The sequence below is a fragment of the Balaenoptera ricei genome, chromosome 9 (assembly GCF_028023285.1).
Source record: "Balaenoptera ricei isolate mBalRic1 chromosome 9, mBalRic1.hap2, whole genome shotgun sequence".
Lineage (NCBI taxonomy): Eukaryota > Metazoa > Chordata > Mammalia > Artiodactyla > Balaenopteridae > Balaenoptera > Balaenoptera ricei.
In genome coordinates this window covers 104687171-104715019 of record NC_082647.1, presented here as the reverse complement: position 1 = coordinate 104715019, position 27849 = coordinate 104687171, and the positions used below count along the sequence as shown (strand labels likewise).

At 39.1% G+C, this 27849-nt stretch overlaps 1 protein-coding gene across 5 annotated transcripts in view; it reads left to right on the top strand.

Annotated features, from left to right (window-relative positions):
* The first annotated feature begins 7415 nt into the window (after positions 1–7415).
* Positions 7416–27849, top strand: part of LOC132372127 (cytochrome c oxidase assembly factor 1 homolog) — a 101309-nt gene continuing 80875 nt past the window's right edge. For 4 of the 5 annotated variants that reach the window (XM_059934221.1, XM_059934223.1, XM_059934220.1 and 1 more), the window contains exon 1: positions 7553–7583. The gene's annotated coding sequence lies outside the window, so the exon portion shown is untranslated. Of the gene's footprint in view, positions 7584–27849 lie in introns of all 5 variants that reach the window. The other variant, XM_059934225.1, reaches the window with a different exon arrangement.

The following is a 27849-nucleotide window of genomic DNA, read 5'->3' as shown; positions in this document are numbered from 1 at the left end:
CATGAGCACAAAATATCTTTCCATTTCTCTGTGTCTTCTTCAATTTCTTTCAAAAATGTCTGATAATTTTCAGTGTATGGGGTCTTTCACCTCCTTGCTTAAATTTAGTCCTAGGTATTTTATTCTTTTTGTTGAGATTGTAAATGGGATTGTTTTCTTAATTTCCCTTTCTGCTAGTTTGTTGTTAGTGTATAGAAATGCAACAGATTTTTGTATATTCACTTTGTACTCTGCAACTTTATTTATTTATTATTTCTTTAAGAATGTTCCATATGCACCTGAGGAGAATGTGTATTCTGCTGCAATTGGATGGAATGTTCTGTATAAATCTATCAAGCCCATTTGGTCTAATGCTTCATTTAAGGCTGGTATTTCCTTGTCGACTTTATGTCTGGATGATCTATCCATTGAGGTAAGTGGGATGTTAAAGTTCCCTACTCTTATTGTGGTACTGTCAATTTCTCCCTTTTTATATACATTTTGTTACTCTTATGTTAGGTGCATAAATATTAATAACTACTATTTCTTCTTGATAAATTGTCCCCTTTGTTATTATATAATGTCCATCTTTGTCTGTTGTTACCTTTTTTCGGCTTGAAGTCTGTTCTGTCTGATATAAGTATGGCTATACCAGCTTTCTTTTGGCTGCCATTTACTTCAAGCATCACCTTCCATCCCTTCACTTTGAGCCAGTGTTTGTCTTTAGAGCTGAGATGAGCCTCCTGGAGGCAGCATATAGCTTGGTCTTGTTTTTTACTCCATCCAGCTGCTCTGTGTCTTTTGATTGGTAAATTCAATCCATGTGCTTTTACATCTATTTATTTATTTATTTATGGCTGCACTGGGTCTTTGTTGCTGTTCGTGGGCTTTCTCTAGCTGTGGGGAGTGGGGGCTACTCTTCATTGCGGTGCGTGGGCTTCTCTTGTTGCGGAGCATGGGCTCTAGGCGTGCGGGCTTCAGTAGTTGTGGCATGCGGGCTTCAGTAGTTGTGGCATGTGGGCTCTAGATCGCAGGCTCAGTAATTGTGGCGCATGGGCTTAGTTGCTCCACAGCATGTGGGATCTTCCTGGACGAGGGCTCAATCCCTTGTCCCCTGCATTGGCAGGCGGATTCTTAACTACTGTACCACCAGGGAAGCCCAATCCATGTGCTTTTAGAGTGATTATTGTTAAATGGGGACCATCTTATCTTTTGTCTGCTGGATGCTGTATATCTCAATGTTTCTTTTCCTTGCATTTCTGTCTGCCATTTTAGTTGGCGGTTTTTCTATGATGTTTTTCTCAATTTTCTCTTTTTTAATGCATCGTGCCTCTGCTCTACATTTATGTTCTGTGGTTGCCATGAGGTTTATATGAAACATCTCATAAATAAAGTAGTCTTTTTTCTGCTGATGGTATCTTCATTTTCTTATATGAGTTCCATCCTTTTTCTCTTCCCCTTTTATGTTTTTGTTGTCTCAAAATTTCCCTTTTTATGTTGTGAGTTTGTTACCAAATTGAAGTAACTATAGTTATTTTTTACTACTTTTTCTCTTTTAACCTTTATGCTGTAACTGTTTAATAACCTATTCTGATATAGAGCTGCAATTTTCTGATTCTTCCTGTGTGTTTATCACCTTACTCACAGTTTCGTGTGCTTTGCCTTTTTGTTTCAGATAGAAGAGCTCCTTTCAACATTTCTTGTAAGGCAGGTCTAGTGTTGATGAATTCCTTCAGCTTTGTTTGGCGGGGAAAGCCTTTATTTGTTCTTTTTATCTTGAATGATAACTTTGCTGAATGGAGTATTTTTGGCTGACAGTTTTTATTTTTCAATGTTTTGGGTATGTTATTCCACTCTCGTCTGTCCTGTAGAATTTCTGCTGAGAAATCTGCTGATAGCCGAATGGGGGTTCATTTGTAGGTTGCCATCCTTTTTCCCCTGGTTGCCTTTAAAATTCTTTCTTTGTCATTGACTTTTGGCAGTTTTAATATAATGTGTCTTGGAGAAGGTCTTTTTGCATTGAGGTGTTCTATTAGCTTCATGCTTGTGTACCCAGTTCCTCCCCCAGGTTCGAGGTGTTCTCAGCTATTATTTCTTTAAATAAACTCTGCTTCCTTCTCCCTCTCTTCTCCTTCTGGGATACCCATTACCCTAATGTTTCCCTTCCTAATGAAGTTGGATAGTTCTCACAGAATTTCTTTTCTTTTTAAGATCTTAATTGTCTCTTCTCTTCTACCTGTATCATTTCTAGGTTTCTATCTTTGAACTTGCTAATTCTCTTTTCCATATGGTCTGCTCTATTTCCAGTGCTTTCTGTTGTGTTCTTCACCTTATTTATTGAGTTATTCAGCTCCAGAATTTCTGTTTGGTGCTTTTTTAGAGTTTCAACCTCTTTGGCAAAGTATTCCTTCTGTTTATTTATTTTATTCCTGAGTTCATTGAACTGCCTTTCTGAGTTTTCTTGTAGCCTGAGTTTCTTCATGACAGCTATTTTGAATTCTCTATGAGTTAGCTCACAATATTCCATGTTACCGTGGTTTTTCATGATGCTTGATGGGTTGTTCCTCAGCCAGTTTGTTTTACGTGATCCTAATGATTCAGCAGGTTAGTCATTAGGGGCCTTTCTTTTGTTTCCCAGCAGGTGGCGCTATAGCACAAGTTTTTGGTTTCTCTTACCTGAGCTGCCTGCTTGAGAATCAGCACTTTCCACCCTCTACCAGCACTCTCAGGGCTGTTGCTTGGGGCTCTCATTGTGGTTGCTTATGCCTCTGGGGTCATTGGTGCCTTTGCTGCTAGTGTCACTGGCAAAGCTGCATGGGGCACCAAGATGGCGGTGGCTCTGCTGCATCTGGGGTCTCCTGCTGCTGTGAGGGGAGGTGGAGGGTGGGGGAGGAACCAGTGTCACAAGCGCCTCTACCATGATCTGGGTGGTTGGGTCTGTGGGCACAGCCACTGCAGGTGGGGGCCTGAGTTACAGGCACCTCCTTGGCTGGAGGGACAGGCTTGCAGGCCCTGCTGTTGCTGCTCTCTGGTTCCCTGTGGCTGAAGTCACCGCTGCAGCTGGGAGGCCAGTGTTGTGAGCACTACCCCCAACGCAACTGGATTCTCTGGGACTGCAGGTTCGACCTTTGCAGCCGGGTGTCTGGGGTCACAGACATCACCCTTTTTGTTCCCCTGGTTCCACCACTTCCATGTGTTCCATCCACCCACCTTTAGGTGTACAGATGTGTGGAATTCTCTGGCGTCCTGATGTGTTCGGTAGAGGCACCTTTGTTGAGTTATGGATGTTTTACTGGTTGTAGATTGATGGGGAGAGGCAAAGGGAGCATCTCATAATGCCATGATGCTGACCAGTTTTTCTAGCTTGTTAAGGTCGAAACTCAGATTGTGATTTTCCCCTTTCTTCTCTTTTAAAGCAAGTATTACTTAAAGCTCTAATTGCCCCCTAAATATCTCCAACTATTTTGGGGTTTTCCAGATATTTTTCTGTTATTTATTTCTAATTTAATTCCATTATTGTTAGAAAATATAATGCCTGATTTCAGTCTTTTAAAATTTATTGGGACTGGTTTCATAGACTAGCATATGGTTTATCTTGGTGAACAAATCATGTACATTTAAAAAGAATGTATATTCTGTAGAGTGCAGTGTTCTATGAGATATCAATAAGGTCAAGGTGGTTGATAATGCTATTCAGATATCCTATGTCTTTACTAAATTTTAATCTAGAACTTAAATTGCTAAGAGAATGTTGAAAGCTCCAACTGTTATTGTGGATTTGTCTACTTCTCTTTTCAGTTCTGTCATTCTTACCAGACTTCAGTTGATGTCTGTATTCAGTTTCTGAGGCTTAGATAGCTCCAAACTTTGCTCCACACATGTGTTTCAGGTGTCAGCTGGAAATATGGGCAGTTTATACACAGAACTTGGTCTTCTACCTGACTCCTCTCCTTCTTGGGATTTCCTTTTTGGATGTCCTCCTACTTTCCAGCTGTTGTAGTTGTTCCATACTCTGTCTTCTGGTTTTTTAAGCCAGTAAGACTGAGGGTGACAACTGGGGCCTGTCCTCAAGTGAAAATCCATAAAAATGGAAAACTCACTGAGTCCCATTTCTTTCTCACAAGCATTGACTCCTCTACAGTATATGCCTTTTTTGGTGTTCTCCTGTATCTTCAGGGGCTTATTTTTTTCTATTTGGTTCATAGTTTGCAGTTTTTGCCTTGGTTCAATGGGAAGTACTCAGCTATTATTGGAAGCAGAACCTGTTATTTTCCTACTAATGTCTATAGGATCTGTACTGATTTCTCTCATTCCTGGAATTGGTAATTTGCATCTCTCCCACCTTCCTTTTGGTTGCTCAGTTAAGCTAGAGGTTCACCAATTTTATTAAACTTTTAAAAGAACCAGCTTTTATATTCAGTCGATTTCCAAAATTGTCTTTATGTCCTTTTCTACTATTTTTGTTTTTCCCTGATTTCTTAAAGTGGAAGCTTAAATAATTTAATTTAGACTTTCCTTCTTTCCTAATATAAACATGCAAAGTTATAATTTTTCCCTCTAAGCACTGCTTTAACTGCATTCCACACCTTTTGATATGTTTTAAAATTTTTATTCAGTTCAAAATATTTTTCAGTTTCCCTTGTGATTTCTTCTTTGACCCATGGGTTATTGAGAAATATGTTGTTTAATTTCAAAACACTTGGAGTTTTCCCAAATAGCTTTCTGCTACTGATTTCTAATTTAATTATTTTATGGTTAGATAACATACTGTGCATGATTTCCATCTATTTAAATTTATTGAAACTTGTTTTATGAACCAGCATAATAATGAGTATTCTGTACACTTATAAAAGTATATTTTGGTTTTTGTGAAGTGTTTTATAAACATCAATAGGTCAAGTTGGTTGATAATGTTGTTCCAGTCTTCTGTATACTTACTGAGGTTTTTATCTAGTGCTATTGATTGCTGAGAGATGAACGTTATAATCACCCACTGTAATTGTTGATTTTTCTAATTCTTCTTTCAGTTTTTGTTTCATATATATCAAACCTCTGCTATAAGTTACATACAAGTTTAGGATTATTATATCTTCTTGATGATCTAACCTCTTTATCATTATAAAACGTCCCTATTTTCAACAGCCAGCATATTTGAACTGATACAACTTTATAACAAAACTATAGTAGATCCATGCAATTTCCCATAAAAAACATATGCAAGCATAGACTTTGGATTAAAAGTGACATTTTGTTAGAGATTGCAAAGAACTTTTCCAGGTTTAAAACTGAGGGAATTACCGTGGAATTTCTTATAAACAAACTAGTCAGGACTCAATTTCATGATGATAGTATGTAAGATAAGTAAGAAAGGACATTGATTCCAACCTAGCTAATGCTAATTTTATTAGTGTCTTTGTGGTAAATATTGTCTAGTTTGCACTTACTTTTATGACAAGATGTAATGGCCTGCTCAATTGTTTTCTCAAAGTATCTGTGTCAAAATTTTCCCTGTTTTCTTTCAATAGCTGGATACTTCCTTAATATGCTAAGTGATATGTACCTCAGTCCCCACAACTAGTTACATGCTTAGCGGGAAAATTCTAGCAATATCCCATTAAAGGTAGGAATAAGACAAGGAAGCTCACTGTCTTCACTATTATTAAATATTTTTACTGGAAATACTAGCTAATGCAATTAGATATGAGAAATTAGAGGTAGAAAATTTGGAAAGGATTAGGTAAAACTATAACCATTTCAATGATATGATTGCAATCCTAGAAAATCTAAAAGAATCAACTCCAAACAATAAGGCATCGTAGTAATAACTAACATTTTTGAGCACTAACATTACCACCTCTATTTTAACTCATTGAATCATCATACTACCTATCAGAAAACAATAAGAAAATGTATTAGATATCCCTACAAGAAGTTCAGAAAGAGGGTGAGTTCCAGGTTTGGAATGATAATCCATCACTTCATGCAGTGGTCCTCAGCATCAGCTTTATTCCCTTGGGGCTGCCAAATGGCTGCCAGGGTCAGTGTTGGGCTAGAAGTTTCCATATCAAGAGGAGAATGTGTTGGAAACTTTCTTGTAAGCATGAATCAATACCATATCAATACCATAGATAGGACATGTATATAATCTAGTTTTCTAACGCGGATGTGTGATCAAGAATTTGAAGACCACTGCCTTGGACTAAACTTGGTTAGTCTGGTTATGGAACACATCAAATTTAGGTGACCCACCAATTGTGAGACTCATAGATTTGTGGAGGAAAGGTACTTGTGAGATAGGCTGGACCTGGGACCCTTTACTGGAGTGCTTGGTCTCATTTTCTGGAGGAACAGAATACAAAGAAACTATAAGGGACTAAAAATAACTGCACACATGTGCAGTTGGGGCAATTATGAACAATAAGATACAAAAACTCCACAAACCAACTGCCACTTCTGAGGTGCTGTGAGCAAAAGAAGGGTACTGCACGTGATCCCTGCACACAGCACCACCAAAGGGGTGGGCAGACCACCTAAACTATGCCTCCTGCCCAGCCCATGGACCTGCCCTCCTTGTTACCCCATTTAAAGACCCAAGCAGCTCACTCCGCTGCACCTGTTTCTTGTTTTCACTCCTTCCTGCTGCAGCAGGAGCCCCACAAAGCCTTGCCTAGAATTCTCCTCTGGCCTCTACCAATTTCTACTGATTAAAGAGTCTAAGGGCCTGGGTCGTAGGTAACACTCCAAGCTTGACATTGAAAAAGTAAAGGATGACGTTATTACTAGTGACAATGGCAATGGAATGATCAAGATGAAAACAGTAATAACTAGCATTTATTGAGCACTTACAAAGTGCCAGACTATTCTGAGCGCTTTACATCCTCAGGACAAATCTATTAGGTAAATACTACTATTAATCCATTTTACTAGTAAACTCCATGCGAAGAGAGAACATTACTGTTTTTTCTTAGCAATGCATTACCTGGAGCACAGTAATAATTTAATAAATATTTAATGAATAAAAAAAATGAGTATTGCCAAATTTCTCAGCGGAATAGGGCAAGATGGGCTTTAGTGCCAGAGCCGGGCTCATATGGCCCGGGCTTTCGCATACTTGGAGGTGAACCAAAGCACCAGATCCCTGCAAGGGACAACACGAACCAGCGGTTTAAATTTCCTCGGCAACCGCTGCTGGACTGAATGTATGTTGCGGGCTAACGGGGCGCAGAAAACAAAAAACGGAGATTTGAGGAGACAAACCCCCTCCCGGCTGGCGTACGAGCTTCCGAGAAGCCTGGCCGCTAAATCAATTTCAGCGCGGGACCCGGCCCTGGGGGATCCGCAATCTTCCCGACTCGCGTCCCGACTCTCTAGCCGCGCGAGGAGGCTACGCCGGAAGTCTCGACTGCTCCTCGGAGTGTGTCCACCTGCCGGCTTTTACCCCACCCACTCCCCACGCGCCACGCCCGGAAGGAGTCCTCACGCTTGCCGCGGCGTGGTATTTCAACGCCGGACAGGTTAGCGTCCCGGCGGGAGGCAAGAGTCGGGTCCCTCTCACCCCAGAAGCTTTTGTTCCCGTAGTCCTGAAGGCCGCGTTTGCACGCCAGGTAGGCTGCTGCAGGGGTAGCCCCTCAGGGGCCACCTTGCTGTCGTCGCCGGGTCGCCACCTCCCGCAGCAGCGTGGTTGGCGCCTGGGGGCCCGTGGTGGGCTCAGCGCCTCGGGATGCTGCAAGGTTCCCCTCCCCCGCCCCCCTTTGTAGCTAACGGTGGCCTAGCCCTGTGGTCCTCGCTGAGCGTTTCCAGGAGCACATTTGTGAAGAGGTGGGGTCCTGTCGAAGAGGTGGAACTGGGCATTTTGTCGGTGGTCCCAAGTTACAACAGTCTGAGGAGGACCTTGCCCAGATGATTGTAGAGAGGAATTTTCTGGCTCGGTGGTCTTAATAGTTTTTGTCTCGTCACATTTGCGCTCCATACAGGGGCTGACGATAGAAGTGATTTTCAGTGTAAGTGGTTTTCAGGTGTTTAAGTGTGTGTATGATTGTCAATCAGTCTGTGCCTGTGTGTGAGAGAGAGGGAGAGGGAGAGAGAACACGAGCGCTGGGTAGCTGTGTGTAATTTAAAAAATCCGTAAATATATTTTGCTTCTTGCTTCTTCTGGTCTCTTCCCCTAATTCCTCCTTACTCTCATCTGAGGGGTATTTCTCTACTTCACCTTTGGATAGAAGTAGCAATTCTCTACCTAGGCTTTACACATTTAAAACAGATCTGACCGTGTTAATCCTCTGTTTAAAATCTTACTGGCCTTCCCATTGTTTCAGGATAATACAAATTCCTTAGGCTGGTTTCAAGACCCTTCAAGGTCTTGATTTTGCTGAGTTTTTCAGTCTCATCTCCTTTCATGGAAGCACACATACACACTGTATGTCCCCTGTCATGCCAACCTGCAGTAGTTTCATCTCTTTGGCTATGACAAAGTTTTATAATGGTTTACCCACATTTGGCAATTTATTTTTTCCATTCAGTCAAGATTTATTGAATTCCTGATACTGCGGGCACTGTTTTAGGAGCTGGGGATATAATGCGGAAAAAAACCCCAACCCAATCTATAGTCCTTTTGAAAAATAACAGCTTGACTGAGATGTAGTTCACATACCATAGAATTATAAAATACACATAAATTTTTAGGGCATTCACAAAGTTGTACAACCAACACCCCAATCAATTTAAAAACATTTTCATCACTTCCAAAAGAAGCCCTGTACCCATTAGCAGGCTCTCCTGATTTCCTCCTTACCCCACCCCACTCGTAGACCTAAGGAACTATTAATCTACTGAATATATATTCGGCTATTCTGGACAACTCATATAAATGAAATCATAAAGTATGGGACCTTTTTTGATCGTCTTTCACTTAACATTCATGTTCATCCATGTTGTAGCATGTATCAGCACTTCATTCCTTTTTATTGCTAGATAATATTTCATTGTGTGGCTATTCCACCGTTTATCCATTGGTCAGTTGATGGGCATTTGGATTGTTTTGGCTCTTAACAAATAATGTTACTGTGAACATTCATGTACAAGTTTTTGTGTGAACGTCATGATTTCATTTCTCTTGGGTATATACCTAAGAGTAGAATTGCTGGGTTGTATGGTAATTCTACGTTTAACATTTTGCGGAAATGTCAGACTTTTTTAAAGCAGCTGCACCATCTTATATTCCCGTAAGCGGTGTATGAAGGTTCTGATTTCTTCCCATCCTTGCCAACACTTGTCATTATCTGCTTTCTTTTTTTTTTTTTTTTTCCTTAAATTCTAGCCATCCTAGTGGGTGTGAAGTGGTATCTCATTGTGGTTTTGATTTGTAGTTCCCTGATGGCTAATGACAGTTGAGCATCTTTTCATGTGCTATTGGCCATTTGTATATCTTCTTTGGAGAAATGTCTATGCATATCCTTTGTCCACTTAAAAATTAGGCTATTTGCTTTTTATCATCGAGTTGTAAGAGTTCTTTATATATTCTAGGTCCAAGTCCCGTATCAGATATATGACAGTCATGTGGATTATGCTATAGTTCCTGTAAATGGAAAGCACATGAGGTTAATTTTTACTCTTCCTAGAGACCATGTTATAGATCTGCGGAGTAATTTAGAGTGAATTACTATGTGTGAAATACTGGGCCCAGGAAAAATGATGGGAAGAACCTGTGAGCAGCATTTTAAGATTTGAAAAATGAAGCAAGTGGAAACAGTTTATATAATTTTCCCATTCCCTACTGAGTTTTGTCTTTTCTGTATTGATTTGTAGGAGTTCTTTGTGTAGAGATATTAACCTATAGACTGTTAGATATGGGGCACATATTTTCAGTCTATTTGCTTGTAAACTTTGTTTTTGTATCTTCTACTATGCTAAAGCTTTACATTTTTGTATAGTCAAAGACTGTCAGTCGTTTCCTTTAAAAGGCTTCTGGGGTACTGATGTAGTTTGGGATACTATTCTTAAATGATGGGAGTTACAGAAACCGACACAGTACTTCCCTGGTTAGTGTGACATCTGAGTCCATGGTACTATATTTAACTTTACAGGCAGGCCTTATTTTATTGTGCTTCATTCTATTGTGCTTCGCAGTTACTGTGTTTTTTACAAATTGAAGGTCCCTGGCAAACGTGCATCAAGCAAGTCTATTGGTGTCATTTTTCCAACAGCGTTTGCTCACTTTGTGTTTCTGTGTCACATTGCGGTCATTCTCACAATATTTCAAACTTTTTCATTATTATTATATTTGTTATGGTGATCTGTCATCAGTGATCCTTGATGTTACCATTGTAATTGTTTTGGGGTGCCGTGAACCGTGCCCATATAAGACCGTGAACTTAAATGAGAAATGTTACGTGTTTTCTGACTGCTCCACCAATTGACCGTTACCCGGTTTCTCCCTCTCCTTGGGCTTCCCTATTCCCTGAGACACAACAATATTGAAATTAGGCTAATTAATAACCCTGGATTGGCCTTTAAGTGGTCAAGTGAAAACAAGTGTTGCACTTCTCTCACTTTAAGTCAAAAGCTAGAAATAACAAGCTGTTGAGGAAGGCGTGTCAAAGGCCTAGATAGGCTGAAAGCTAGGCTTCTTGCACAAAACAGTTAGCCAAGTTGTGAATGCAAAGGAGAAGTTCTTGAAGGAGGTGAAAAGTGCTACTCCAGTGAACACACAAATGATAAGAAAGCAAAACAGCCTTATTGCTGATATGGAGAAAGTTTTAGTGGTCTGGATAGAAGATCTAACCAACCACAGCACTCTCTTAAACCAAAGCCTAATTCAGAGCAAGGCCCTAACTCTCCTCAATTCTGTGAAGGCTGAGAGAGGTGAGGAAGCTGGCAGAAGATAAGTTTGAAGCCAGCAGAGGTTGGTTCATGAGGTTTAAGGAAAGAAGCCATCTCCATAACAAAAGTACAAGGTGAAGCAACAAGTGCTGCTGTAGAAGCTGCAGCAAGTTATCCAGAAAATCTAGCTAAGATAATTAATGAAGGTAGCTACACTAAACAGTGGATTTTCAACGTAGATGAAACAGATTTCAACAGATGAAACAGCCTTATCTGGGAAGAAGATGCCATCCAGGACTTTTATAGTTAGGAGAAGTCAATGCTTGGCCTCAAAGGACAGGCTGACTCTGTTAGGGGCTAATGCAGCTGGTGACTTTCAGTTTAAGCCAGTGCTCATTTACCATTCCGAAAATCCTAGGGCCCTTAAGAATTATGCTAAATCTACTCTGCCTGTGCTCTTTAAGTGGAACAACAAAGTCTGGATGACATCACATCTGTTTACAATATGCTTTATTGGCTGTTTTAAGCCCACTGTTGAGACCTACTGCTCAGAATAAAAGATTCCTTTCAAAGTACTGCGGCTCATTGACAATGCACCTGGTCACCCAAGAGCTCTGATGGAGATGTATAATGAGATTAATGTGGTTTTCATGCCTGTTAACACAACTATTCGGCAGCATATGGATCAAGGGGTAATTTCGACTCTCAAGTCTTACTATTTAAGAAATACATTTTGTAAGGGTAGAACTGCCAGAGATAGTGATTCCTCTGATGGATCTGGGTGAAGTCAATTGAAAACCTTCTGGAAAGGCTTCACCATTCTACATGCCGTTAAGAACATTCATGATTTACAGGAAGAGGTAAAAATATTAACAGGAATTTGGAAGAAGTTGATTCCAAACCTCATGGATGACTTTGAGGGGTTCAAGACTTCAGTGGAGGATATAACTACAGATGTGGTGGAAAGAGCAAGAGAGCTAGAATTAGAAGCGGAGCCTAAAGATGTGAGTGAACTGCTGTGAGCTCATGATAAAACTTTAATGGATGAGGAGTTGCTTCTTATGGATGAGCAAAGAAAGTGGTTTCTTGAGATGGAATCTACTCCTGGTGACGATGCTGTGAAGATTGTTGAAATGATAACAAAAGATTTAGAATATTACATAGACTTAGTTGATAAATCAGTGGCAGGGTTTGAGAGGATTGACTCCAATTTCGAAAGAAGTTCTACTGTGGGTAAAATGCTGTCAAACAGCATTGCATGCTATAGAGACCATTTGGGAACGGAAGAGTCAATCGATGTGGCGGACTTCATTGTTGTCTTGTTTTAAGAAATGGCCACGGCCACCCCAGCCTTCAGCGTCCACCACCCTGATCAGTCAGCAGCCATCACCACCAAGGCAAGACCCTCCACCAGCACAAAGATTACAACTGTCTGAAAGCTCACGTGGTGGTTAGCATTTTCTAGCAATAAAGTATTTTAAAGTTATGTACATTGGCTTTTTTAAAGATACAATGCTATTGCACACTTAATAGACTGCAGTATAGTATAAACATAATTTTTATAGGCACTGGGAAACCAAAAAATTTGTGTGACTCACTTTATTGCAATATTCGCTTTGTTGTTGTGGTCTGGAGTGGAACCCACAATATCTCCAAGGTGTGCCTATAGAGCATTCATTGTTTCAGACACTTGTGCCTCCCTATCTCTCTGCCTTGAAAAATATGCTAAAATGTGCTTCAGCTTTGTTGGTTCATTTAATTTTCTATTTCAGACGGACTCCTAGAAGTTATTTCCTTATTCTCGTCGTCATGTTTAGTCTACTGCATTAGATTTGTGAGAGCTGTATTGGACAGTTGGTCATCAAATAGTAGGTACTTATTACATGCCAGCAGAAGTTTATTTGAAGGTTTTATTTGTGCAGAGCTTGAATGTAACTGCTGGTTCTATATTGATTGGGACATGCTGGGAACAGTCGTTTTATAAAATCCTATTAATGTTATTTTGGTGTTTGTTTTTCTCATTTCATTGGTTTAAAGGTAGTGGTAATTCAGGTATTTTTAGGGTCTCTGAACATTTTGAGTAACTGAGGAGAGCTATATACCATAGCTCCTTAGAAAATTGCATTTCTATTTTACATGCAATATCTAGGGCTTCATTGTTTCCCTATGGCCTGACTTGTTAGGATGACTCTGTGTTTCTTGCTCTAGTGTTTGTTTTTTTTTAAATTGTGGTAAAATGTACAGAACATCAAACTTAGCATTCTAACCATTTTAAGTGTACAATTCAGTGACATTAAGTACATTCATGTTGTTGTGCAACTATCACCACCATCCTCTCCAGAACTTTCATTTTCCTAAACTGAAACCCTGTATACCTGTTAAATAATAACTCCCCATTCCCCCCTCTCTCCAGCCCCTTGTAACCACCATTCTACCTTTTGTCTCTGGAATCATAAAATATTTGTCCTTTTGTGTCTGATTTATTTCACTTTGCATAATGTCTTTAAGGTTCATCCATATTGTAGCATATTGCAGAATTTTCTTCCTCTTTAAGGGTAAATAATATTTCATTGTATGCATGTATCATATTTTGTTTATCCAGTCATTAGTTCATAGACATTTGGGTTGTTTACATCTTTTGGCTATTATGAATAGTGCTTCTATGAACATTGGTACAGTTATCTGTTTGAGCTCTTTTGAGTGTGTACCGTAAGTGGAATTGCTGGGTCATAGGGTAATTCTCTGTTTAATATTTTGAGGAACCATTCATATGCTTCAGTGTTTTTTGTCATTCACATAAAATATGAGATTTAAATAAACTGTGTTATTTAGCAAATATTAATTACCACATTTACCTTTCTAAAAATATAAATTCAAAGAGCCATCTATCTCCTAGTTGAAGGGATGTAGGGGTTTTTGTCTTAGGACTTGGAGATCTTGGAGTTTTAAAATTATGTACTAGAATTCAGATTAATTAACAGGTTTATCTGGATAGGTTCCCAAATCCTAAACTTTTTTTTTTTTTTTTTTGGAAGTTAAAGTTAGGAGCATTCAAAGCTGAGGGAAAAATCACACCCAAAACCGCGAAGGTGCACTAAATAGTGTGAGAACTAATAGTTATGCTTGGCTGGAGCACGAGTGGCATAAAGAGAAGAAGTGAAAGGGAAGAACTAAAAGTAGGTTTGAACCTAATGCTGGAAGGGTGCATATAGCTGAGTCATCAGTTTGATAACAAACTCCATTTTGCTTTAAGTACTATATGTATTTCTTGAAATTTTTATAAATTAGTAACTTGCCTAGAGCTTCCTCAGCCAAAACCTAATTTTTAAAGTCTTTTCATGGGAAGAAAATGTGCTTCTCTAGCTTTTCCTTTATATACTCTGCCGATACCACCCAAAAAGTATTACTTGTGCCTGGTTTTTACCTACAGCTATATTCCCCAACAAAGAAAAAATTAATGAAAGTCAAAATATGACATGGTAGTTAGCGCTAAGATGTAAAATTAGTGAGACTAGCCAAGCAATTCCTACAGGAAAAATTTACAAGTCTCTGATCAGGTAGGACAGCCTTTTTTTTTTTTTTTAAATCTGTCATCAATTTTATACACATTTTTACACAATTTTATACAAATCCTAAACTTCTTTATGATCTAAGCTCCTGTTTTTTTTTGTTTTGTTAACTGTGTATTCAGTCTTTTTGGACAAATTACTTATAATGGCAGATGGTAAGATGGAGGTGATTTCGCATACTTGTATTGTTGCAAAGTTCTGGATTGTTCTGTTACCATTCTGCTGCTTTAGTTGGATACTCTGGCAGTTACTCAGGTATGCTGTGAATACTGCTGCTTCTGACAAGCAAGTTCACTTCCGCCGGTGCAAAGATATCCGTGTCATTAACTAGTGAAGGATGGGAAATGGCCACTATTATTCTTTTATTACTGTACAATTATTTTTTCAACGATTCCCCTGATGTTGGAACTGTAAGTTGTTTTGGGTACGGGGATCCCTCTCAGTAACTGGCCTACCTGAGATAAATGGGGAAGTGTAGATAAACAGACAACAGTATGACTCAACCAAATCTTAGAAAACTAAGATCTCATGCCTGCCAGACCCTCCCTCTTCCCCTTCCCCTCCATTTGCAACATCTTTCATAAACTCCTGTTTAATATTTCCTCATCACTGTTACAGCCCATACCCCATGGTAAACAGCAAGCGTATTATCAGGAGAGATGGAAGGAACAAATATGTTAATGTGACTTTCGCTCTCAGTTTGGGTCCGTTTGTCATCTGGGCTCTCACCTGATCATCCATCTTGTGGGCTCTTGGTACCTTTTGGCATTTGGCATCTACAGATGCACTAGAAAGGTCCCCAAATGGATTTGGATGCTCCAGACTCTTGGAACTTGAATATAACTTAGATTTGTATGTGATTTCCCTAGCATCCAGCAAATACCAAGATTACATAGATGCTGAGTACCCACCTTGGCCTGTTTATGCCTCAGCTCTTTGAGTAAGACAAAACACAATCACATAAAAATGCCTTTGTAAGACATTTTTTTGAGGTTACCAGACAAAGGTGAATATTAATCCCTAGTTTTTGGTAATAGATTGTTACCTTTCATCAGACTTATCGATACTAGGGACAAAGTGATTTACTTCTAGTGTACGTCAGTAGCCTTTAGAAACACTTCCAGGTCCATATTTAAATATTTCAACATGCTTATGTCAGATTAGGACCTTTCAAATTTTATTTGGGCCACAGGCCTTTGGGCTATAAATGGCAAAACTGTTGAATTTTATGTGAATACTTTTGCATTTTAACTATGATTTTTCCTCCTTTCTATAAACACATGGCACTATTTTTATTCTCTTAGTCTGTATCTTTTAAAAAATTATCATATAGTAAAATTGACTGTTTTACCTTTTGGTTTTAGTTCTGTGAATTTTAATTTTTTAAATAAATTTATTTATTTTACTTTTATTTATTTTTGGCTGTGTTGGGTCTTTGCTGCTGCACGCAGGCTTTTAGTTGTGGTGAGCGGGGGCTACTCTTCGTTGTGGTGCACAGGCTTCTCATTGTGGTGGCTTCTCGTTGTGGAGCACGGGCTTTAGGCACATGGGCTTCAGTAGTTGCGGCACATGGGCTCAGTAGTTGTGGCACATGGGCTCAGTAGTTGTGGCTCATGGGCTCTAGAGCACAAGCTCAGTAGTTGTGGCGCACGGGCTTAGTTGCTCTGCGGCATGTGGGATCTTCCTGGACCAGGGCTTGAACCTGTGTCCCCTGCATTGGCAGGCGGATTCTTAACCACTGTGCCAGGAAGCCCTTTAGTTCTGTAAATTTTAATACATGTATAGATTTGTGTAATGGCAACTATAACCAAGGTATACCTCACCTTAAAAACTCCCGTGTGCTGTCTCTTCACGGTCACCTTTCCCTCACCCAGGTAACCAAAACCAAAAAAGTAAATGTCATTTTGTGCTTTTTATTTAGGGAAGCAGTAAGGTTGTGTCCCTTTCTTTTCTCTTTACCAGTGATTTTTATCCAAATGTGATGGAGCTAAAAGGGATAAAATAAACATAATCCCTTTTCATTTTCTTTCAGAAACTTGCAAACTTTCTCACAAACTTGATTAGGAATAAAAACATTTTGCTTGTGATTCCTTCCAGAAGGTGGCAGTGTTGTGCTATAATAGGACGTAAAGATCGTCTGCTTGAAAATATCAATAATTAAGTTTTTACTTCAGGAAAACAGGACAGTTAATTAAGAATTAACATTTAACTCTAGAATCTGTTTTCTTTGGATCAGTTCCAAAGTCTGTCTCATTCCTAGCAAAGCAGTCTGTGGATAAAATCATCCTTTAATTCTTTCATATTTGTTTTCAAATAGTTTTAAATGTTTGCAGAGGTAGGAGTTAACTTAAAGGTTAACCTTTGTGGCAAGAATAACTCCAGTGTTATGGATGAATCTGTGATTCACAGAATCAGTCGTATCAGTGAGACCTCAGTTGTTTTATATTTCAACCTTCTTTGTCACAGGTAGGAACCCCATCTGTAACATCCCTCACAACTGGTGGCATTAATTAATCAGCAGATGGAGCAGATGCAGAAGAAAGATACAGATTTTGATTACCAGCATCCTGAGTTTGAAGCTTTAATGGAGATATTCAGTGAGAAATGATGAAGTGGAGCTTGTGAGACATTCACACTTAGATGACTCACAGGTTTTCAAACCTAATCCACTCAAAAAGGGATTCCCTTTCTCCTTCCAGCAACTTACATCTGACAGTATATACTTCCCTGGGAACTGGGTCCACCATTTATCCAGATGCTCATGCAAGATACTTGGGATCATCTTTTTAAGACCTCTCAACATTCTCTTAATTCTACCTCTTAGGTAGAATTTCTCAAACCTGGTTACTTCATCTCTACCTCTGTCATCCTAGTCCAAACTACCTTTATCTCTCACCTGGATACTGCTTTCTAATTGGTCTGCCCCAATGTGTTAATACTTTATTTTTCACACAAAAGATATTTTAAAAAATATAAAATCTGATCATGTCTAACTCCTGCTTGAAACTCTTCTATTATTTGCCTTTATACTTAGAATAAACCTGAAATATTTAACTTGATCCACAACAATCCTCCCTTCCAGCCCCACCCCCTGATCTGGCCTCTCTGCTTACTGCTACAGCCTCACATCATGCCACTGTTCCCTCGTTCACTGTGCTCCATCCTCTATTCCTTGACTGGAGGAGGGGAGGAGAATAGAACAGGGAGACCTGTTTTTAAGCCAACATGCATTTTAGGTAAAGAAGTGATGGCTTAGTAATTTATTAAAGTTCGTGGCTCATGGGGACATTTTCATAGCAATCAGGAACTCATCGCTTTGTCACTTTTCAACACCTCAACTTAAATCTAGGGATAAATGCACATCTCAGTTCAGATTCTGTGTGGGGAAAAAAAATTATATTCTGACTGAGAAAAGGAAATTTAGGACCAGGCAGTCATTACCTGTTATATTCCAAGTGTGGCTAATCCTTTGTATTTGAGAGCTTTCACTCATTGTGTCTAAAATGACTCTATTTTTGTAATTTCATCCTTCTAGCATTTAATTATGCATTAGCTTTGTTTTTCACATGTGTGAGTCTTGCCTCAGCAACCAATTGGACCACACCACCATCTGGGGCTTAGGTGCTATTGGTGGCATCCCGAATAAGTGATAATTGTGCAGCCTGTTCTTGAGTTTCTTGCTTCCCAGGGCAGTTCATTCCTTTTTGGGATAGTTTTGTCTGTTAAGAAGTCCTTCTCTATCTTGTACCAGATCTCTGGTTTGTGGTTTTCCCACACTGGTTCTAGCTTTCCTTGGAGGCATAGAGAACAAGCCTAACTTCTCTTCCCCCATTAGCTCTTTAGCTGTTGAAGTAGCTGTTGTAGCTCCCAGCATATTCCCCTTGATAAACCTTCTCAGCTTCTTCAAGTATTTCTCAGTGTTTTCACTCTTCTGGGCACTTTCTACTGACTGTCTTCTAGTTTAGTGTTTGAAAGTGTGTTTTGAGACTACCTGCAACACAGTCACTTAAGATACTTGTTAAAAATGAAGACTCCTATTGGACTAAGATGGTAGATTGACTTCTGATCTTGCTCCCTATTGAAACCCCACTAAAACTATAGTAAAGATTCCAAAGGACAGAACATTAGGAAAGGAGATAAGAACAAAACAATTTGAAAAACTGAAAAGCCCAAGCAAGAGTGAATGGAAATTTATCTCGACCCCAAAGAATCATGACCCGTAAATTGGTAGAAGGAAAAACTGAAACTAATCATATTTACCTTGTAAATCCTCAAGAAGCTCAAGAACTGGGCAGTGCCAGGTATTCCTGGAAATTGGGATACAAGGGAGATAAAATAAGGAAGACTGGGTGAATACTGCTGATTAGTAACTCCCAGTGGATGCTGTTCACCTTGGGGCAGATGCTGAAGGCTCAAAGCGATGATCTCTGGATAAAGTAGCATTTCCTTACGGGAAGGCATTCCTAGAATTTCTCAGGAAATTTTATGTTTATTCGAATCCCAAATCCTGAGGAAAGTCATTTAAAAAGTCAGGAAAACAGAAAAAAGGATTTTAAAATTTCCCAAGAATTAAAGCGTAACATATTATTGGATACCATTGGTTCTAAGAGTTCCACTGGCATCAAGTGGAAAGCAAGAAAGGGGCATGCTGACACTGAGTAGAAAGTAAAGGTCTGGGAACTGAGACAGAAGCATCTGGGAGAAAAGCATCATGGTGTAATCAGTTGGTCTTACTTATAGTTGTTGCTGTCTTATAAATGTGTTTTCATGTTCTACCTGCTGCTAACAGGTATTCTTACAAGTAAAATAAGTTTATATGCATTATAAATCCTATGAGTGGTGTCCCAAGAAATAACAAATTTGGGAGCAAAATAAATCTGTAAACTGGCAGTTACAACATAATATTCTGTGTAGTACTGTTAACCTTGCTATGAGATCTCAGTGTTGTATATATAAATATTACCCAATAATTGTTGGTGTTTTCAAGTTCAGCATATTCACTGATAGACTGTGGGGTTTTTTTTTTTTTGGAAATACAGACGAATTGAAAAGAAGGTTTGAAAGTTTTTGTGGAATACTCCAGTATGAAATGAGAACTTAATCTAAAAGCTGAAATAGTAAAAGCGATATTTCAAAGCAAAACCAAAACCAGAGTAAGCAGACAAAATAGTTTGTCGTAAAAAAAATATAGGAGTTTATATGAAGCAATATGTACCCTAACACTCAACTTGAGGGATGCTTTTTGATACACTCTGAATTTGACCAATGTCAACACAAATGAATGAAATTTTTCTGCATCTGGAATATTTGTTATGAAAGACTATTGAACAGGACAAGTAATACACGGTATATTTTAAAATTTCATTTTTAGGATGATAACTTCTAAATATTTATAGTATTTCAACTTTTACAAGGATTTTTATTTGGCATTTATTTTATATTGTTTCTTTTATAAGGTCTTTTTTTTCCCCTCAGATTTCTTGAGGTATAATTGATGTATAACATGTAAGTTTAAGATGTACAACGTGATGCCATTTGTAGCAACATGGATGGACCTGGAGATTATCATATTAAGTGAAGTAAGTCAGACAGAGAAAGACAGATATCATATGATATCACTTATATGTGCAATCTAAAAAAAAAAAGTGATACAAATGAACTTATTTATAAAACAGACTCACAGAGTTAGAGAATGAACTTATGGTTACTGGGGAGAAGGGTTGGGGGGGAGGTATAGAATAGATTGGGAGTTTGGGATTGACAGGTACACACTGCTATATTTAAAATAGATAACCAACAAGGACCTACTGTATAGCACAGGCAACTCTGCTTAATATTCTGTAATAACCTAAATGGGAAAAGAATTTGAAAAAGGACAGATACATGTATACGTATAACTGAATCACTTTGCTGTACTGAAACTAGCACAACATTGTTAATCAACTATACTCCAAGATAAAAAAAAGATGTACAACGTGATGATTTGGAACACGTGTATTTTGAAATGATTGCTACAGTAGGGTTAGTTAATACCTCTGTCACCTCACATAATTACCATTTTTGTGTGGGTGTGGTGAGAACATTTAAGATCTACTCTCTTAGCAACTTTCAAGTATATAACACAGTATTGACTGTAGTCACTATGCTGTACGTTAGATCCCCAGAATTTATTCATCTTATAATTGGAAATTTGTACCTCTTGGCCAATATCTTCTCATTTCCCCAATCCCCAGCCCCTGGCAAACACCATTCTCTGTTTCTATGAGTTTGGCTTCTTAGGTTCCACATATAAGTGATATCATACAGTAAATGTTTTTCCCTAACTCATTCCAACTCATAGTGCTCTCAAGGTCCATTGATGTTGTCCCAAATAGCAGAATTTCCTTCATTTTTTTTTAATGACTGAATAATATTCTAGTGTATGTGTATATATCCGTTTTTTATCCATTCACCTATCAGTAGATACTTCGGTTATTTCCATGTCCTCACTATTGTGAATAATGCTGTAATGAACATGGGGAGTGTGGATTTCTCTTGACACAGTGATTTCATTTCCTTTGGAAGTATACCCAGAAGTGGGATTGCTGAATCATATGGCAGTTTTATTTTTAATTTTTTGAGGAATCTCAACACTGTTTTCCATAGTGCTCTACCAATTTACATTACTACCCAAAATACACAAGGGTTTCCTTTTCCACATTCTTATCAACACTTACCTCTTGTTTTTTGATCATACCCTTTCTAACAGGTGTGAGGTGATACCTCATTGAGGTTTTGATTTGCGTTTCCCTGATATTTAGTGATGTTGAGTATCTTTTTATGTACTTGTTGGCCATTTGTATGTCTTTGGAAAAATGTCTATTCAGGTCCTCTGCTCATTTTTTAATCAGATTATTTGCTTTTTACTATTGAGTTGTATGAGTTCGTTATATTAACCCTTATGAAATACATGATTTGCAAATATTTTCTCCTGTAGATCACTTTTTCATTTTGTTGATTCTTTTGCTGTGCAACAGTTTTTTTTTTTAATTTTCTTTATTTTTGGCTGTATTGGGTCTTTGTTGCTGTGCATGGGCTTTCTTTAGTTGCGGTGAGCGGGGACTAGTCTTTGTTACGGTGCACGGCCTTCTCTTTGCAGTGGCTTCTGTTGTTGTGGAGCACAGGCTCTAGGTGCACGGGCTTCAGTGGTTGTGGCACACGGGCTTGGTAGTTGCGGCATGTGGGCCCTAGAGCATGCGGACTTAAGTAGTTGTGCATGGTCTCAGTAGTTGTGGTGCATGGGCTCTAGGGCATGCTGGCTTCAGTGGTTGTGGTGTGCGGGCTCAGTAGTTGTGACTCATGGGCTCTAGAATGCATGCTCAGTAGTTGTGGTGCATGAGTTTAGTTGTTCCGTGGCATGTGGGATCTTCCCAGACCAGGGATTGAACCTGTGTCCCCTGCATTGGCAGGCAGATTCTTAACTGCTGTGCCACCAGGGAAGCCCCTGCCAGGTAATATTCTTGATGGGAAGTTTTTTTTCTTTCAGTACTTGTACTTGGGGTATATCTTACCCCCTGTCCTGGCCTGTAGGTTTCTGTTGAGAAATCCACTGATGGTTTTATGGAAATTCCCTCATAAGTGAGGATTTTTTTTCCTTTTACTGCTTTTAAAATTCTTTGATTTTTAGACAGTTTTGAAATGTGTTTTGGAGAAAGACATTTAGGATTGAATCTTTTCGGGGAACTGTGAGTTTCATGAACTTGGACGTCCAAATCTCTCCTTAGATTTGTGAAATTCTCAGCCATTATTTCTTTAAATAAGCTTTCTGCCTTTTCTCCCTGTTTTCCCCTTCTGGGACTGCAGTAGTACATAGATTATTTCTCCTAATGGTGTCCCATAGTTCATATAGGCTTTCCTTATTCTTTTTCATTCTTTCTCTTTGTTCTTCTCTGAATGGATAATTTAAAAAGTCCTGCCTTCTACTTCACAGATTCATTCTGCTTGATTCACTTTGTTGATGTTCTCTGTTGTATTTTTCATTTCATTCATTGTATTCTTCAGCTCCAGAATTTGTTTGGTTCTTTTTAATTTCTATCACTCTGTTAAACTTGTCTTCTTTTAAAAAAAGTTTTGTTTCCTGATTTTATTGAATTATCTTTCTATGTTTTCTTGTAGCTCCCTGAACTTCCTTAAAACAACTACTTTGAATTCTTATTGTGTAAATTGCTGTTCTCCATTTCTTTGGGATTGGCTACTAGAAAATATTGTTTCTTTTGTATTGTTACGTTTTCTTGAGTTTTCATATTCCTTGAAATCTTGCATTGTGTCTTCACATTTGAAGAAGCAGTCACCTCCTCCAGTCTTTACTGAGTGGCTTTTAGAAAGAAATACCTTCTCTCACCCATTAGGGATTCTGAGGCTTTCTCATACCTCTTCTATGCGTACACTTGCTCCACATTCCTTGTACTCTCTTGTGGCAGAATTCTTAAACTTGTATGCCTTCTCTTGGTCCTACAAAGTTCAGTGGGTGCTGACAGCCTCCCTTTGGCTTTCCCTAGGCCAGAGCTCAATGTTCAAGTTTGTGGTTTCTCCTAAATTGGCTTTCTAGGCATGCTCACTGGCCATCTGCAAAGGCTTTTGCTCTTGCTGCCATGGGGAGCGTGCAGGGAGCTGTCTGTGGGTGGGAGGGTTTATGGGTGAGGCATGTGGGGTGCTGGGGGTGCCCAGGAGCCAGTTGTGGGGATGCACTGGAGAGGCATTGCCAGTAGCTCATGGGCAGACCTATGATAGAGTCCACAAAGTGGTTAGTATGATCTCTGTCACTTTGAGATGTTCACTACTGACCCCTGGCTGTTTTTCTCTTAGCCGCGCACTGCCCTGAGCTCACAGCTCAGTATTCTGGATGGGGCCAGAGAAATGGGCCTCATTGGCAGCGTCCCACACAGCTGGTGAAGCCAAGCACTCACATGTTCTCATGTTCCCCTGCAGGAGAAATCACTGGGCAAGAAGGGCTCTCTTGGCACTGAGCTCTGCCCCCTTGTGGGAGAGATGGTACGTTAAGTCAAACATTTCCTCTTACCCTCCTCACAGGGTAGTTTTGGTCTTTTTTGTTTCAGCGATGTGCTGGAACATCTCTCCTGGACTCCTGGATTTCTACAAAGGCTCTTTTGTCTGTGGGTGGTTATCATAATTGGTGTTCTTTGGGGAGATGACAGTAGAAAACTGCTGTTCCGCCATTGTGATGATATCACTCTCTCCTAAAGTCTTTTATTATCCCGTGACTGATTCATATAGAGATCATTTTTACATGTTTTTCTGATACATAATCTCACCACAGTATATTGGTTCATAATAAGTGTGCATGGATTTATTACTGGATTTTTAAAAAAAAATTATTTATTTATTTTTGGCTGCATTGGGTCTTCGTTGCTGTGCGCGGGCTTTCTCTAGTTGCGGCGAGCGGGAGCTACTCTTAGTTGTGGTGCGCGGGCTTCTCATTGTGGTGGCTTCTCTTGTTGCGGAGCACGGGCTCTAGGCGTGCGGGCTTCAGCAGTTGTGGCACACGGGCTTAGTTGCTCCGTGGCATGTGGGATCTTCCCAGACCAGGGCTTGAACCCATGTCCCCTGCATTGGCAGGCGGATTCTTAACCACTGTGCCACCAGGGAAGCCCCCTGGATTTTTTTAGAAACAGAAAACGTTTGAATCTTTTATTATAACCTTATTGCAGAAAAATGATTCATTATGTATTTTTATGGTCACTCATTATTATTTAAAAATAAGTGAAGTCTTATGAAAAATAGAGAATAACTTGTGATTTGGGAAAGTTCAGTTTCTTGTTTCCAAATCCCAAAGAACTTGGAAATAATATTGGGAAATAAAAGTCATAACTGTGATGGAAATAGAAGAATAAATGATTTATGCATACTGAATCTGGGGGCATTGCCCCACCCTCATCTCCATTTCTCTTCTAGGTTCATAGAATGCTGGTAGCCAATAGGCAATTGAAATATTCTCAGGGGTTTCTAAGTAGCCCTAGAGAAAACACCTGACATGAATTTCTTTGAAGATCTAAATTACCAAGCCCCACCCACAAGTTCAATTACAAGCTTTTTAGTCCCCTGCTCTTAATCATAAGCAAACACCCAAGTATTACCAGTTATTTGAGGAAAGCCTCTTATATTGAAGATGGAAGATGGGAACTGAAACAAACAGGGAAAAGCACTTGGAAGAGACTTTGCAAGGAGGAAAAAAACCTTTCCCCGTTATTAATATATTACGAGAGATAAGAGATGAGGAGGAAGTAAAAATAGGATTCTGTAAAAGGCATAATCAGAAAACAAAGAAAAGAATTTAAAATATTATAGTAGAAATGAAATTTTAGGAGCATGGTAAGATAATGTTCAGGAAATCTCCCAAAAAGTGGAGTGAAAAGACACATGGAAAATAAGAACACTTAGCAGACTATTCCTGAATTTCAATACCCATACCAAGAAGATCCAGATAAAATAGGGGAAATGAAAAGGAGAAAATAATAAATAATTCAAGAAAGTTATCCAAAATTGAAGGTTAGAGTTTTCAGATTGAGTGTGCCCACTGAGTGTCCGACTGAATAAGTGAAAATGTACCCATGCTAAGGTACCTCATTAGGAAACTTCGAAACACTGGGAGGCAAAGAGATGATTCGAGATGCAGAAAAAAGATTATGTATAAAGGATTAGTATGCAAAAAACAGGTTATGTATAAAGGATCAGGAATCAGAATGGCTTTGGATTTCTATGCAGCAACCTAGAAATGAGAAAACAGTGGAGCAATGCCTTCAAAATTCTGAAGGAAAATGATTTTGAACTTAGAAGTATGTACTCAGCCAAATTATGGCCAACTAGAATAAAGATATTTTTAGACATGCAAGGTCTGAAAATATTTACTTCTCTTGTCCCCTTTATTAAAAACTACTGGAAGGAATTCCCTGGCGGTCCAGTGGTTAGGACTCTGCTTTCACTGCCGAGGGCGTGGGTTCAGTCCCTGCTTGGGAAACTAAGATCCTGCTAGCCGTGTGGTGCGGCCAAAAAAAAAAAAAAGCTACTGGAGGATGAGAAATGAGAAACACCAATTGAGAGTAAATTAAGAAAAAGGAAGACAGTGGGGTATAGGAAACAGGAGATCCAAGAAGGAGGGAGATGAGGGGAATCCCCAGAACTAGATTTAGGAGATTCCAAGGTGCTGGCTGTGTATTGTATATAGAGGGCAACCACTCCAGTTGGAGGGCTGTGAATCAGGACCTAGAAATGTTTAAGGCAGAATTACCAAGGTGCTTGCTGCCACGGTTGTTTTTTTTAACCTGAGGACAGAATACTCTGGTGAGCTTGATCCAGAATTTATCTGTTCTTAGCTTGTCTTGACTATGTACTATGGAAGTTCCAGCTTTCCCCTCATGCCCTGCTGTGTGGCTCAGCTGAGGATACTTGTTTCACCTCTCAGATATATTCTGCTTTGACCTACTCCTAAGTTCTGGTGGGTGGCCATAGTGAGCTTAGAAACAAAAGATGAACAGAGCCTGCTCTCTCATCTGTATTTCTGTTGTAAGTTCAATGATACTAGCCTGCATTACCCAGCTAGAAGCCTTGACTGTGGTTGACCTGTGTTTTCCAGGATTCATGTCTTTGCCTCATAACTTGGCCTCATAACTCATAACTTTTCCAGAGACGAATTCTCTTAGCTTTCTGGAAAGCTGAAACTGGACAGTGACACAGAGACTGTTCAGTTTATCTTTCCCTATCCTTCCTTACTGTCCTTCATCTATAAGGGTACCATGCCCTTGTGTATCTAGGTGTGTGATTTCTATTAAGTTTTTAAAAACCAAAAATATATTGTTCAGGGATATATATATTTATATATGTATGTATGTATATGTGTATTAAAGGCAAAACTAATCTGAAAAGCAAGGGAATGATTAACACAGAAGTCAGAAGTCAGGATAACAGTTACCTTAGTGGAGGGAAGAGGATGAGATCAGGGGGCTTCTAAGGTCCTGGTAAAGAACAGTGTTTAAAACAGGGGCAGTGGATATATGGGAGTTTATTGTATTAATTTCTTTGTATATGCATATATATATATAGGATTATATGTGTTTGATACATATGAAATAGAAACTTTTTTCTTTTTTTAAAATTGAAATGTAATGGTACAGATGAACGGGTTTGCAGGGCAGAAATTGAGACACAGATGTAGAGAACAAATGTATGGACACCAAAGGAGGAAGGCGGCCGGGGGTAGGGGTTGGGGTGGTGCTGTGATGAACTGGGAGATTGGGATTGACATGTATACACTAATATGTATAAAATGGATAACTAATAAGAATCTGCTGTATAAAAAAATAAAGTTAAGAAAAAGAATTTATGAGTAAAGATGGAATGAGATAGAGAGTATAGGAGGTAGACTGTTTTGGGCAAAAATGATGAGTTCTATATTGAGTCATTGTGTTTGTATTATCCTTGGAATGTTCAAATGGAGAATGATAGCCCTATCCTCTACATTTTTACAATGCATACCTTGTTGCTCCTTTAAACATTTATTTAATTCTGCCTTGTTTTATAGCCATTTGATATATTTGTTTCCCCAATGACATTATAATCTCCTGAGGGAGGAAACTAAGTTTTACTCCTATTTATTTGTGTACACCATTAACACATAGTTTTTCAAAAAAAGCTATTTTTTAAATCTATCACTATTACATGATGGTAAGCAATTCATTGACTTCCGGGCTTGATTCAGTTGATCTATTTGCAAAGGCCCAATTCTTCCAACCTGCATCTCCTCTTACAATTCCATTTATAATACTCCGGAGACTTTCACTTGATCTAATAAAGTGATTCTTACCAGGTGAAAGAAAAAAAAAATTGAAATGTAGTTGACATATAGCAATTTATTGGTATTAGGTATACAACATGATTCGATATTTACATATATTGCAAAATGATCTACTGTCTTAGTAGCGACTTTCAAATATGCAATAGTTTTTTTTTTTTTTATAAATTTATTTATTTATTTAATTTTAAAATTTTTGGCTGCTTTGGGTCTTCGTTGCTGTGCACAGGGTTTCTCTAGTTGCAGCGAGCGGGGGTTACTCTTTGTTGCGGTGCATGGGCTTCTCTTGCTGCGGAGCACGGGCTCTAGGCGTGCAGAGGATTCAGTAACTGTGGCACGCAAGCTCAGTTGTTGTGACTCACAGGCTCTAGAGCGCAGGCTCAGTAGTTGTGCCACACAGGCTTAGCTGCTCTGCGGCATGTGGGATCTTCCCGGACCAAGGATCGAACCCGTGTCCCCTGCATTGGCAGGCGGATTCCCAACCACTGTGCCACCAGCGAAGTCCAACAATACAGTATTATTAACTGTAGTCACCTTGCTGTACATTACAACCCCATGAGTTATTTATTTTATAACTGGAAGTTTGTACCTATTGACCCCCCTTTATCTATTTTGCCCACCCTCCATCCCCCACCCCCT